Source organism: Tamandua tetradactyla, chromosome X, assembly GCF_023851605.1.
Source record: "Tamandua tetradactyla isolate mTamTet1 chromosome X, mTamTet1.pri, whole genome shotgun sequence".
NCBI classification, from domain to species: domain Eukaryota; kingdom Metazoa; phylum Chordata; class Mammalia; order Pilosa; family Myrmecophagidae; genus Tamandua; species Tamandua tetradactyla.
The window spans coordinates 143,404,923-143,419,697 of record NC_135353.1 but is presented as its reverse complement, the minus strand read 5'-3'; the positions used below and the strand labels follow the sequence as shown (position 1 = coordinate 143,419,697).

Sequence of the window (14,775 nt, the reverse complement as noted above, 5' to 3'; positions counted from 1 at the left end):
GTGGCTGAAAGAGTTCAAATAGAGTTGAGAGGCTACTTTGGAGGCCACTCTTAAGCAAGCTTCAGTTAGACCTTGCTACCTACTATAACATGCCACACCCCAAACAAAATCACTCCAGCCAATCCTAAAGAACACTTAAGGGCAATATATAAGATTCTACAAAGGTTCCATGCATTAGGGTAACTTTCCAGAAACCTATAACCTCCAGATGTGTCCCTGGACCAGATAAGTTCTGAAACCTAGAGGGCCCAGCCTCTCCAGAACATCAACTACTTCCATCCCCTTATCCCATATTATTGACAGCCCCTTTCAACATGAAAAAGTTAGAATGGGCATAGCCCAAATAGCCCTAAAGAGTGGGAGAAAGATCAAATGTGACAATGGAGTTATACAGAGAAGATAGGATTTAATAAACGAGTATGATTGCTGAATAATTATATTAATATTTCTTTTAGTATCCAGTATCTTAGAGCAGCTAGAAGTAAAAACCTAAAATTGTGGAATTGTAACCCATACCAAACTCTGAAATCTGTTCTACAAATAATTGTGATGTGCTTTGAAATCTATTGCTTTTTTGTATATATGTTATTTTTCACAAAAAAGAAAAAGAATTGTGTTTTGTAGAATGTTGGCTTGAAGATCAGGTTTCAAGATCTTTTTTGGTAATTTAAATATGTAAAGTATGTAGGAAGTGTTTTTGTAAAGGAAAAAATGGCATTCTTTTCCCCCTAAAGTAAAATAACAGATTGTTGCAGAATGAGAAACAGAAATGTGTAGGACAAAATGGATAAATATAGAAAGTTGTAGAAGTCTTGTTGGAAGTGAATTTTATTGGTTGTGGTTTAGATTGGCTAATATTTTACAGTTTTATAAGATTTTTTAATATTATGCAGTTCTAAGACAGAATCAAGTCATGAAGCATGTAACAACATGGATGAACCTTGAGGACATTGCTGAGTGAAATTAGCCAGAAACAAAAGGACAAAAACTGTATGTTAGCAATAATATGAGCTAACATTGAGTGACTGTCATGGTTAGGTTCATGTGTCAACTTGGCCAAGTGGTGGTACCTGTTTGTCTGGTTGACCAAGTGCTGGCCTGTGTGTTGCGATGAGGACATTTCATAGAATTAGATCATGAGCATGTCAGCTACATCCACAGCTGATTACATTTGTAGTCAGCCAAAGGGAAGTGTCTCCTGCAATGAGTAATGCTTAATCTGATCACTGGAAGCCTTTTAAGGAGGATTCAGAAGAGACAGACTCTTCCTGTTTTGGCTGGTGAGCCTCTCCTGTGGAGTTCATCCAGACCCTCCATCAGAGTCGTTGGCTTCACAGCCTGCCCTGTGGATTTTGGACTCTGGGTTCCCACGGTCACGTGAGACACGTTTATAAATTTTGTATTTGTGAGTGTTCCCTGTTGCTTCTGTTTCTCTAGAGAACCCTAACTAATAGTGACCATTGAGATTGAAAGTTGAGAACAGGTTATCAGGAGATAGGAAGTAGGTAGAGATTGGGCATTTGGTGCTGAAGGAGTACAAACTGTTAAACAGGACTTATTGTGAAGATTCAGAAATAGAGAGCACAATACTATCTGATGGTAGGTAGCACATAATATAAGTACAATGAATGAAGCTGAATGTGAGTATGGTAGAGGGAGAAGGGCTGGGGGCATGCATGACATCAGAAGGAAAGATAGAGGATAAAGATTGAGATGGTGTAACTTAGCAATGCTTAAAGTAAATAACAATGGCATCTTATATTTAAGTGTACAAATATAAGAATGTTTTCGCATGAGGGAGAACAAATGAATGCCAATATTGCATGGTGTTGAAAATGGGATGGTATACAGGAAAAAATACAATCAATGCAAACTAGTGTCTATCGTTAACAGTAATACTGTAATATGCTTCCATTGAATGTAACAAAGGCAATTGCCAAAACTAAAGTGGGGGATAGTGACATGTAGCAATGGGGTCAGTTCAGAGTCCAAAATTGAGTTTGGAGTATTTGGGGCAGTTGAACTGCTGCTGCCACCACAGCCACATTTGATCATTTGAAATGTCAGGCTTTGATAATTTCAACACGGATTTTTACCAGACAAATTACAGCAATGATGACCAATCACGACAGTCCTTTGATTATGGAAGCAGTGAAGACCCTATAGCAAGAAGTATGCTGGCTATGACTATGCATAGCAAGGCCAATTTGTCCCTCCAGACATGATGCAGCCACAGCAGCCATACACTTGTCAGATTTTCCAACCAACTCAGGCATACACTCCAACCACACCTTAATCATTCTATGGAAACAACTTTGAGGATGAGCCACCTTTATTAGAAGAATTGGGCATCAATTTTGACTACATCTGACAAAAAATATTCACAGTGTTGTATCCATTAAAAGTAGCAGACAGCAGCATCATGAATAAGACCAATTTGGAAGGATCAATGGTTTTTTGCCTTGCCTTTGGAGCCACATTGTTACTGGCTGGTAAACTCCAGTTTGGCTATGTATATGGGATCAGTGCAATTGGATGTCTAGGAATGTTTTGTTTTTATTAAATTTAATGAGTATGACAAGTGTTTCATTTGGTTGTGTAACAAATGTCCTTGATACTGCCTTCTTCCCATGATCCAGCTTTGCAAATATTTTCTTTGCAAGGATTGGTAGGAATCATTCTCACCACTGGAATTACTGGATGGTGTTGTAGATTGCTAGCTGCTGGAATGCAATATGCCAGAAACAGAATGGCTTTTAAAAAGGGGAATTTAATAAGTTGCTAGTTTATAGTTCTAAGGCCGAGAAAATGTCCCAATTAAAACAAGTCTATAGAAATGTCCAATCTGAGGTATCCAGGGAAAGATACCTTGGTTCAAGAAGGTCTATGAAGTTCGGGGTTTCTCTCTCAGCTGGAAGGGCATATGATGAACACGGCGTCATCTCCTAGCTTCTTCTCCTGGCTTCCTGTTTCTTGAAGCTCCCCAGGAGGCATTTTCCTTCTTCATCTCCAAAGGTTGCTGGTTGGTGAACTCTGCTTCTTGTGGCTATGTAGTTCTTCTCTGCTCTCTCCGAATCTCCCATTCTCCAAAACGTTTCCTCTTTTACGTTTCTCATCAAGGGACTGAGAAAACCTTCTTGACCAAAAAGGGGAAGAGTGAAATGAGACAAAATAAAGTGTCAATGGCTGAGAGATTCCAAACAGAGTCGAGAGGTTATCCTGGAGGTTATTCTTATGCATTAAATAAATATCACCTCTTTAGTTAAGGTATAATGGAGAGGCTGGAAGGAATTGCCTGGAAATGTGGATCTGTGCTCCGGTGGCCATGTTTCTTGAAGATAATTGTATGATGATATGGCTGTCGCAGTGTGACTATGTCGTTGTGAGAGCCTTGTGTCTATGCTCCTTTTGTCTACCTTATCAACAGACAAGTAAAACATATGAATTAAAAACTAATAAATAATAGAGGGAACAAATGTTAAAATAAATTTAGTAGATTGAAATGCTGGTGATCGGTGAAGGGGAGGGGTAAGGGGTATGGTATGTATGAATTTTTTTCTGTTTTCTTTTAATTGCTTTTTTTAAATTGATGCAGATGGTCTAAGAGATGATCATGATGATGAATATACAAAAAAAAAAAAGATGTAATGGAGAGGCTGGAGGGAACTGCCTGAAAATGTAGAGCTGTGTTCCAGTAGCCATGTTTTTTGAAGATGACTGTATAATGATATAGCTTTCACAGTGTGACTGTGTGATTGTGAAAACCTTGTCTGATGCTCCTTCTATCTACCTTATCAACAGATGAGTAAAACATATGGCATAAAAATAAATAATAGGGGGAACAGATGTTAAAATAAATTTATATTAAAATGCTAGTGATCAATGAAAGGGAGGGGTAAGGGATATGGTATGTATGAATTTTTTTCTGTTGTCTTTTTATTTCTTTGTCTGAATTAATGCAAATATTCAAAGAAATGATCATGATGATGAATATGCAACTATGTGATGATATTGTGAATTATTGATTATATATGTAGAATGGAATGATCATAAGTTAAGAATGTTTGTGTTTGTTATAATTTTTTTTTTAATTTATAAATTACTAAAAAACGATTAAAAAAAAGAATACAGGGTAAAGGATGATATGGTCTATATTTTAAAACTTCAATTCCTGGATAAGACCAAAGGAGGAGATGTTTATTTGGTGCAAAATTTATATATTGGGTAACACATTATCTAATTCAACTTGTATGGTCAGTTTATTCAAACACCATAATTACATGAAATCTTGGATAGGGAGTGGGATCTTATTGATTAGTACAGGTTACTATGATACCCCTAGAGTAATCTGGGTGGAAAATAAAAAAGTATTTGCAAAGTCCTGCTGGGGGACTAGAGAGAAAGGAGGAAATATTAAGCTTCACCATTTGGGGAATTCCTAATATTCTCGCAACTAGTGGGGACAACCAAATCAATAAGCTCTATCCTCAATCTTAAGGCTCGCCTGTATGAAATTTATTACTGCAAAGTAGAAGTTAAATCTACTTATAATTATTCCTAAGAATCACCCCCAGAGAGCCTCTTTTGTTGCTTACATGTGGCCTGTCTCTCTAAGCCAACTCAGCACGTAAACCCACTGCCCTCCCCCCCTACATAGGACATGACTCCCAAGGGCATAAATCTCCCTGGCAACATGGGACCTGACTCCTGGGATGGACTGGGACCCAGCATCATGGGATTAAGAAAGCCTTCTTGACCAAAAGGCAAAGAGGGAAATGATACAAAATAAAGTTTCAGTGGCTGAGAGATTTCAAACAGTCTAGAGGTTATCCTGAAGGTTATTCTTATGCATTATATAGATATCCCTTTTTAGTTTATGGTGTATGGGAGTGCATGGGGGAAGTACCTGAAACTGTTCAACTGTATTCCAGTAGCCTTGATTCTTGAAGATGATTGTATATAGCTTTTACAATGTGATCATGTGATTGTGAAAACCTTCTGGCTAACACTTCCTTTATCCAGGGTATGGACAGATGAGCACTATAATAAGGACAAATAAAAAAATAAATAACGGGGGGGATTAAATTAAATTAAAACATTTTCAGACAAAAAATCACTGAGAGAACTTATGACCAAGAGACCGGCTCTGCAAGAAATACTAAAGGGAGCAATAAAAGAAGCAGATATGAAAAGACAGGAGAGAGGAGTATGGAGAAGAGTGTAGAAAGGAAGACTATTAGTAAAGGTAAAAAGAAGAAAAATTAGATATGACATATAAAATCCAAAAGGCAAAATGGTGGAGGAAAGTACTACCCAAACTGTAATAACACTAAATGTTAATTGATTAAACTCCCCAATCAAAAGACATAGACTGGAAGAATGGATTAAAAAACAGGACCCATCTATATGCTGTCTACAAGAACCACATCTTAGACCCAAGGAAAAACATAGGTCGAAAGTGAAAGGTTGCAAAAAGATATTTCATGCAAATAACAATCAGAAAAGAGCAGGAGTAGCTATACTAATATTCAACAAATTAGACTTCAAATGTAAAACAGCTAAAAGAGTCAAAGAAGTACACTATGTATTAATAAAAGGAACAATTCAACAAGAAGACATAACAATCATAAATATTTATGCACTGAGCCAGAATGCTCCAATGAAGCAAACCCTGAAAAGAGAAATAGACACATCTACCATAATAGTTGGAGACTTCAATGCCACATGCTTATCAATGGACAGAACATCTAGACAGAGTATCAGTAAAGAAACAGAGAAGTTGAATAATACAATAAATGAGCTAGACTTAACATTTATAGAATATTACACCCCACAACAGCAAGATATACCTTTTTCTCAAGTGCTCATAGACCATTCTCAAGGACAGACCACATGCTACATCACAAAGCAAGTCTCAATAAATTTAAAAAGATTGAAATCATACAAAACACTTTCTCAGATCATAAAGGAATGAAGTTGGAAATCAATAATAGGCAGAGCGCCAGAAAATTCACAAATATATGGAGGCTCAACAACACACTCTTAAACAACCAGTGGGTCAAGGAAGAAATTACAAGAGAAATCAGTAAATATCTTGAGGCAAGTGAAAATGAAAACACAATATATCAAAACTTATGGGATGAAGCAAAGGCAGTGTTAAGAGGGAAATTTATTGCCCTAAATGCCTATAACAAAAAAGAAGAAAGGGCAAAAATCAAGGAATTAACTGTTCACTTGGAAGAACTAGAGAAAGAATAGCAAACTAATCCTGAAGCAAGCAAAAGGAAAGAAATAACGAAGATTAGAGCAGAAATAAATGAAATTGAGAACATGAAAACAATTGAGAAAATCAACAAAACCAGAAGTTGGTTCTTTGAGAAGATCAATAAGATTGATGGACCCTTAGCAAGATTGACAAAAAGAAAAAGAGGATGCAAATAAATAAAATCAGAAATGGAAGAGGAGACATTACCACTGACTCCACAGAAATAAAGGAAGTAATGAGACGATAATATAAACAACCTTATGCTAATAACCTCGACAACGTAGATGAAATGGACAACTTTCTAGAAAGGCATGAATAACCAACATTGACTCGAGAAGAAGTAGATGACCTCAACAATCCAATCACAAGTAAAGAAATTGAATCAGTCATTAAGCAGCTCCCCAAAGGGTCCACTGCCCAAGAAAGGGAATTCTCTTCACCAGGATATGGAGATTGTTCAATCACCAGGAGCACAAAGTTATCATCATTGGGTTAGATAATGTAGGGAAAACTACCATCTTTTACCAATTTTCTATGAATGAAGTTGTACATACATCCCCTACCATAGGAAGTAATGTAGAAGAGATAGTTGTTAATAATACACGTTTCCTAATGTGGGATATTGGTGGCCAAGAATCTCTTCTTTCTTCCTGGAACACTTACTATACTAACACTGAGTTTGTAGTAGTTCTTGTGGACAGTACAGACAGAGAAAGGATTTCTGTAACTAGAGAAGAACTGTATAAAATGTTAGCACATGAGGACCTAAGAAAAGCTGGATTGCTGATTTTTGCTAATAAACAAGACATTAAAGAATGTATGACTGTAGTAGAAATCTCCCAGTTTTTAAAACTAACTTCTATTAAGGATCACCAGTGGCATATCCAGGCGTGCTGTACTCTAACAGGCGAGGGATTGTGCCAAGGACTTGAATGGATGATGTGACAATTTAAGATTAGATGATCTCTACTAAATTCTTCTCACAGACTTTATATAAACGAAGTGCTGGACTTTTCCTGAAAGCTGCAAAAATTAATGGTTTAGATATATTTATAATAAACTGATTTAAATTTTTTCTATAAGAAGAAAAATTAAGACCGCTCATTTGAAAACAAAGATGAAGTCTCACCTTCCAATTTGCTTTCTCATTAGTTCTTTCCAAAGTAAGGTCTTAAAGCTGTGACTAACATTTTTCTCATAAAGAACCCTCTCAGGACATTGTGTAGCCTGTGGTAAGTATAAAAGGGGAGAAAGACATTGTTAACTTTAAGAGCTTTATTATTAGTATAAACCTCCCTATTTTAATGTTGTTCTCTTTTTCTATTAAGTCAAAATACAAATCAATGCAGTTATTCAGTTTCCAATATTTTAATGTGGAGTGTTACTTTTGAAAAGTATTTTGTATAAGGTTATGTATGTATTGAGTATACACCTCAAGTTCAAGTTAATGGCTTTGATTTATGTTCTAAAGAAAAGCAGTTACACAAAAATTAATTTATCCTTAGTTTAACCATATGTGATTAGTACTGGCATTGGTGTTACGTGCCATTTTGTACTTTTTCCCTTAGGTTCTCTGCATTGTACCAAAAAAACCCCAAATCATTGAGCTACTCTTAAAAAAAAAAGAAAGAAAGAAAAAGGGGAAAAGCTTGATGTTGTATACATATTTTCTGTTGATTGAATCACCCAGAAACATGTAATGCAACTGAATGGAACTATATCAAACTCTTGACTTTTGCATTACTAATGGGCAGAGTTACAAAGCAGATAATTATCAGATTAGTCCCTGTATAGGTCCATATGCCATCTATATTACTGAATAAATTGTTGATCCTTTAATCAAAAAAAAAAAAATTCCCCAAAAAGAAAAGTTCAGGACCAGATGGCTTCACATGTGAATTCTACAAAACATTCCAGAAAGATTTAGTACCAATCCTGCTCAAACTCTTCAAAAAACTTGAAGAGGAGGGAAAGCTACCTAACTTATTCTATGAAGCCAACATCACCCTCATACCAAAGCCAGACAAAGATAGTACAAAAAAAGAGAACTACAGACCAATCTCTCTAATGAATATAGATGCAAAAATCCTCAACAAAATTCTTGCAAATTGAATCCAGCAACATATTAAAATAATTATATACCATCACCAAGTAGGATTCATCTCAGGTATGCAAGGATGGTTCAACCTAAGAAAATCGATTAATATAATACACCATATCAACAAATCAAGGCAGAAAAGCCACATGATCATCTCAATTGATGCAGAAAAGGCATTTGACAAAATTCAACATCCTTTCCTGTTGAAAATACTTCAAAAGATAGGAATAGAAGGGAAATTACTCAACATGATAAAGGGAATATATGAAAAACCCACAGCTAACATCATTCGCAATGGGGAAAAACTGAAAACTTTCCCCCTAAGATCAGGAACAAGACAAGGATGTCCACTGTCACCATTGTTATTCAACATTGTGTTGGAAGTTCTAGCCAGAGCAATTAGACAAGAGAAAGAAATACAAAGCATCAAAATTGGGAAGGAAGAAGTAAAACTCTCACTGTTTGCAGATGATATGATACTGTATGTCGAAAAAACGGAAAAACCCACAGCAAAACTACTAGAGCTAATAAATGAGTACAGCAAAGTGGCAGGTTACAAGATCAACATTCAAAACCTGTCATGTTTCTATACACTAGTAATGAACAATCTGAGGGGGAAACCAAGAAAAAAATTCCATTTACAATTGCAACCAAAAGAATAAAATATTCCTTTCAGTGCCAGCGGTGCAACCCTCCCGGCTGCCCGTGCTCGCACCCAGCCCTGCAGCCATGACGGAACAGGCCATCTCCTTCGCCAAGGACTTCCTGATGGGCAGCATTGCCGCCACCATCTCCAAGACGGCTGTGGCCCCCATCGAGCGGGTCAAGCTGATGCTGCAGGTCCAGCACGCCAGCAAGCAGATCACCGTGGACAAGCAGTACAAGGGCATCGTGGACTGCATTGTCCACATCCCCACGAAGCAGGGCATCCTCTCCTTCTGGAGGGGGAACCTGGCCAACGTCATCCGCTACTTCCCGACCCAGGCCCTCAACTTCACCTTCAAGGATAAGTATAAGCAGGTGTTCCTGGGCGGCGGCGACAAGCACACCCAGTTTTGGAGGTATTTTGCCGGCAACCTGGCCTCCGGCGGGGCCGCTGGAGCCACCTCCCTTTGCTTTGTCTACCCGCTGGATTTCACGAGACCCATTTGGTGGCCGATGTTGGAAAGTCGGGGGCAGAAAGAGAATTCAAAGGCCTGGGAGACTGTCTGGTGAAAATCACCAAGTCCAACGGCGTCGGAGGCCTGTACCAGGGTTTCAACGTGTCCGTACAAGGCATCATCATCTATAGGGCTGCCTATTTCGCCGTGTACGATACAGCCAAAGGTATGCTCCCTGACCCCAAGAATATGCACATTGTGGTGAGCTGGATGATTGCCCAGACAGTGACAGCTGTCGCCGGTGTGGTCTCCTACCCCTTCAACACCGTGAGGCAGCAGATGATGATGCAGTCTGGACGCAAAGAAGCTGTCATCATGTACAGAGGCACTGTCGACTGCTGGAGGAAGATATTCAAGGATGAAGGTGGCAAAGCCTTCTTCATGGGTGCTTGGGCGAACGTTCTCAGAGGCATAGGTGAAGCCTTCATGCTGGTACTGTAGGACGAACTGAAAAAGGTCATCTAAGTGTGTCTGTCTTAACTAGAAACGGGAACAAAGAATCATGTAGAATCCTTCCTTAACCATTATGGACCACTGACCTTCGAGAAATTCCTATTGTTTTTACCCAGGCAGATAAAATCTGTAGAGAGCTAGGAAAAGCTCTAGAAAAGGGGATCATTGTGATTACATTGGACCACTGGCTCTGCTGATTCCATCTTTTGATTACTGGGGGGCAGGGAAGGGGAATCCTGACCATCCTCATGGGTCCCTGGGTGAGGCAGCTCAGCTTAGACAGACCTAGAAACCCTCGAGTCCAAAGGCTTGTAGGACCTTCCGTGGTGTTTAAGTATTTATTTAAAAAGAAATCATGTCTCCTATTTGTACTTAAGCACTATCTCCTTTTGCACAGCTGGACATTTGCAATTATGTTTTATGTCGGGCATTCTGCTGCAAAATAATAAATGAGCAGGACAGTCTTAAAAAAAAAGAATGAAATATTTAGGAATAAATTTAACTAAAGACACAAAAGACCTATACAAAGAAAACTACAAGAAATTGTTAAAAGAAATCACAGAAGACATAAATAGATGGAAGGGCATACTGTGTTCATGGATTGGAAGACTAAATATAGTTAAGATGTCAATTCTACCTGAATTGATTTACAGATTGAATGCAATACCAATTAAAATCCCAACAACTTACTTTTCAGAAATAGAAAAACGAATAACCAAATTTATCTGGAAGGGCAGGGTGCCCCGAATAGCTAAAAATATCCTGAGAAAGAAAAAGGAAGTTGGAGGTATCATGCAACCTGACTTTGTAAGGCATATTGTGAAGCTACAGTGGTCAAAACAGCATGGTACTGGCATAAAGATAGATATACTGATCAATGGAATCAAATAGTGTTCAGATATAGACCTTCTCATCTATGGACAAGATCATCTTGATCTTTGATAAGGCAGTCAAGCCAACTCACCTGGGACTCACCAGTCTCATCAATAAATGGTGCCTAGAGAACTGGATACCCACATGCAAAAGAATGAAAGAGAATTCATATCTCACACTCTATACAAAAATTAACTCAAAATGGATCAAAAACCTAAATATTAGATCTAAGACCATAAAGCTGTTAGAAGAAAATGTAGGGAAATATCTTATAAATTTTATACTAGGAGGAGGTTTCCTAGACCTTACACCCAAAGCAAGAGTATTGAAGAAAGAAAGTGAGAAATGGGAACTCCTCAAAATTAAACACTTTGGTACATCAAAGAACTTTGTCAAGAAAGTAAAAAAACAGCCTACACAAAGGGAGACAATATTTGCAAATGATATTTGAGATAAAGGTCTAGCATCCAGAATATATAAAGGGATTGTTCAACTCAACAACAAAAAGACAGGCAACCCAATTACAACATGGGCAAAAGACTTGAACAGACACTTCTCAGAAGAGGAAATACAAATGGCCAAAAGGCACATGAAGAGATGCTCAACTTCCCTGGCTATTAGGGAAATGCAAATCAAAACCACAATGAGATATCATCTCACACCCGCCAAGGTGGGCACTATCAATAAAACAGAAAATGACAAGTGCTGGAGAGGATGTGGAGAAAGAGGCACACTTATCCACTGTTGGTGGGAATCTCAAATGATACAACCACTGTGGAAGGCAGTTTGGTGGTTCCTCGGGAAGCTATGTATATTATAGAAGTGCTGTATGATCCGGCAATACCATTGCTAGGTATCTACTCAGAGGACATGAGAGCAAAGATACAAGCAGACATTTGCACACCAATGTTTATAGTAGCAATATTTACAATTGCGAAGAGATGGAAACAGCCAAAATGTCCATCAACAGAAGAGTGGCTAAACAAGCTGTGGTATATACATATGATGGAATATTCTGCAGCTTTAAGACAGAATAAAGTTACGAAGTATGTAACAACATGGATGGACCTTAAGGACGTTATGCTGAGTGAGAGTAGCCAGAGACAAAAGGACAAATACTGTATGGTCTCACTGATATGAACTAACATTAATGAATGAACTTGGAGAATTTCAGTTAAGAACAAAGACAAACAGGAGATAGAAATAGGGTTGATATTGGGTAACTGGAACTGAAGGGATACAGATTGTACAATGGGATTGATTGTAAAAATTCAGAATTGGACAGCATAATACTACCTAACTGTAATACAATTATGTTAGAACACTGAATGAAGCTGAATGTGGGAATGATAGAGGGCGGAGGCCTGGGGGCACAAATAAAATCAGGAGGAAAGACAGACAATAAAGACTGAGATGGTACAATCTAGGAATGCCTAGGGTGTATAATGATAGTGACTAAATGTACAAATTTAAAAATGTTTTTGCATGAGGAAGAACAAAGGAATGTCAATTATGCAGGGTGTTAAAAATAGATGGTAATTCATATTTTAAAACTTTAACTTATGTGTTAGACTAAGGCAAAAAATGTTTATTTGGTATAAAATTTATATTTTGACTACTGCATTTCCTAATATAACTTATGTGGAATGCTTAATTGAACACCATAAGTACATGGAACCTTGAGCAGGGCATGAGATTTTGTAGGTTTGTCCAGAGTGATGCCCCGATAAATCCCAGAGTGATTTGAACTGTGAATAAAAAAGTATTTGCAAAGTCCCCTTGGGGGAATGGTGAGAAAGGGGGAATTCTCAACTTCCCCAAGTGGAGAATTCTTGATGTTCTCACAAGCAGTGGGGACAACCAAAGCAATAGGGCGAGCCTCCAATCTTGGGGTTTGTTCATATGAAACTTAACCCCGCAAAGGATAGGCTAAGCCTACTCAAACTTAGGCCTAAGAGTCACCCCCCAAGAGAACTTCTTCTGTTGCTCAGATGTGGCCTCTTTCTCTCAGCCAACACGACAAGCAAACTCACCACCCTCCCCCTCTCTACGTGGAACATGACTCCCAGGGGTGTGGACCTTCCTGGCAACACGGGACAGAAAACCTAGAATGAGCTGAAACTCAGCACCAAGGGATTGAGAAAACCTTCTCTACTGAAAGGGGGAAGAGAGAAATGAGACAAAATGGAGTGTCAGTGCTGAGAGAATCCAAAAAGAGTCGAGAGGTTATCTTGGAGGTTATTCTTATGCATTCAATAAATATCACCGTTTTAGTTAAGGCGTGACAGAGAGGCTGGAGGAAACTGCCTGAAAATGTGGAGCGGTGTTCCAGTAGCCAAGTTTCTTTACAATGATTGTATAATGATATAGCTTTCGCAGTGTGACTATGTGATTGTGAAAACCTTGTGTCTGATGCTCCTTTTATCTACCTTTTTGACAGACAAGTAAAACATATGGATTAAAAATAAATAATAGGGGGAACAAATGTTAAAAATTTAGTAGATTGAAATGCTAGTTATCAATGAAACGGAGGGGTAAGGGGTATAGCATGTGTGATTTTTTTTTCTGTTGTCTTTTTATTTCTTTTTCTGAATTGATACAAATGTTCTAAGAAATTATCATGATGATAATGTACAACTATGTGACGATATTGTGAATTACTGATTATATATGTAGAATGGAATGACCATATGGTAAGAACGTTTGTGTTTATTTGTTATGTTTAAAAAACTTACAAATTAATAAAAAAAATACGTTAAAAAATACATTGAAAAAAATTGTATGCTAAGGCCAATAGTTAACAGGAAGACATCAACAGTACCACAGCAATACCAGGGGCAACTTATCGGGGGGTGGTGTGACATGAGATAAGGGGTAGTTTTTATTTGCTATTTGGTGAGGCTGTGTTTTTTAGTTCTTTCTCTCTATGGACTAATGAAAATTGTCTAAAATTAAGAGTGCTGCTGATTGTACAAGCAAGAGAGGATACTGTAAGGCATGGTTTGTTTATTTTGGACATTATCCAGGATGCCCAATGAGTGGAGAAAGATGAAGGGTATAATGACTGAGAGGCAGGATGGCAAACTGTGATACATTGATATAATGGAATATGGTGCAGCTGTAGAAAGGAAGGATGTCAATTGGTACGCAATGAACCGAATAACATAATTATGTTTTGCATAAAACATTGGTGATGATGTGTTATGTAAAATAAGCCAGAAACAAAATAACAAATATGCTAAGGTCTCTTTCAGAAAATACTTACAAGAAAATTGGAGTTTAGATTATAAATGCTTACAGCAGCCACACTTCGTCTCAAATTGTAAGTATGTTTCTAGATTCTGAGACACAGTCTTATATGTGTAGCAGCCAGTATTTCCCTGGAACTTTGAGTAACTCTGTAACACTTAAGACCCAGAAATGGAGTGCTGCAGCCCTGAAAGTTAGCATAGCTACATAATAACAGTTAAAGTAACTGAAAAAGAGATCAGGCCTCAATTAGAGATAAAAATGAAACCAATCTGGCTGGGGCTAATTTTGAGGCTTGCCCTTATGAAACTTATTTCTGTAGTGAAGAAGGCAAAACTACCTGTAACAAGGCCTAAGAGTTGCTTCCTGACCAAAAGGAGGAAAATAAGTGAATTTAAATAAGGCATCAGTGTCTAAGAGAGATCAAATGGAGTTAAGAGGCTATTCTGGAGGCTACTCTTACACAAGCATCAGTTAGATAGTGCTAATTGCCATGGTTTGCTAAACCCCAACAAACATCACTCCTGTTAATTCTTAAGAATATCTATCACTCAAACTTAGACTCTATAAAAGTTTCATGCACTAAGTTTGCTTTCCTGGAACCTATAATTTCCAGAGGTTCCTAGGCCAGTAAATCCTGAAATCCAGAGGGATCAGCCTCTCCAAGATTATCAACT

General features: G+C 37.9%; 1 long non-coding RNA gene and 3 pseudogenes across 1 annotated transcript in view; 3 read left to right on the top strand and 1 right to left on the bottom strand.

Moving 5' to 3' along the window:
• The first annotated feature begins 2,060 nt into the window (after nt 1-2,060).
• LOC143671635 (protein YIPF5 pseudogene) lies at nt 2,061-2,818 on the top strand (annotated as a pseudogene).
• A 1,812-nt stretch (nt 2,819-4,630) lies between these two features.
• Nucleotides 4,631-14,775, bottom strand: part of LOC143671637 (uncharacterized) — a 53,395-nt gene continuing 43,250 nt past the window's right edge. Inside the window, exons 3-4 of the long non-coding RNA XR_013169626.1 lie at nt 7,395-7,492; nt 4,631-5,040 (exon numbers count right to left, since the gene is read on the bottom strand). This is a non-coding gene — a long non-coding RNA (uncharacterized LOC143671637). The remainder of the gene's footprint in view (nt 5,041-7,394; nt 7,493-14,775) is intronic.
• LOC143671636 (ADP-ribosylation factor-like protein 5A pseudogene) lies at nt 6,783-7,210 on the top strand (annotated as a pseudogene).
• On the top strand, nt 9,093-10,218 carry LOC143671634 (ADP/ATP translocase 3 pseudogene; annotated as a pseudogene).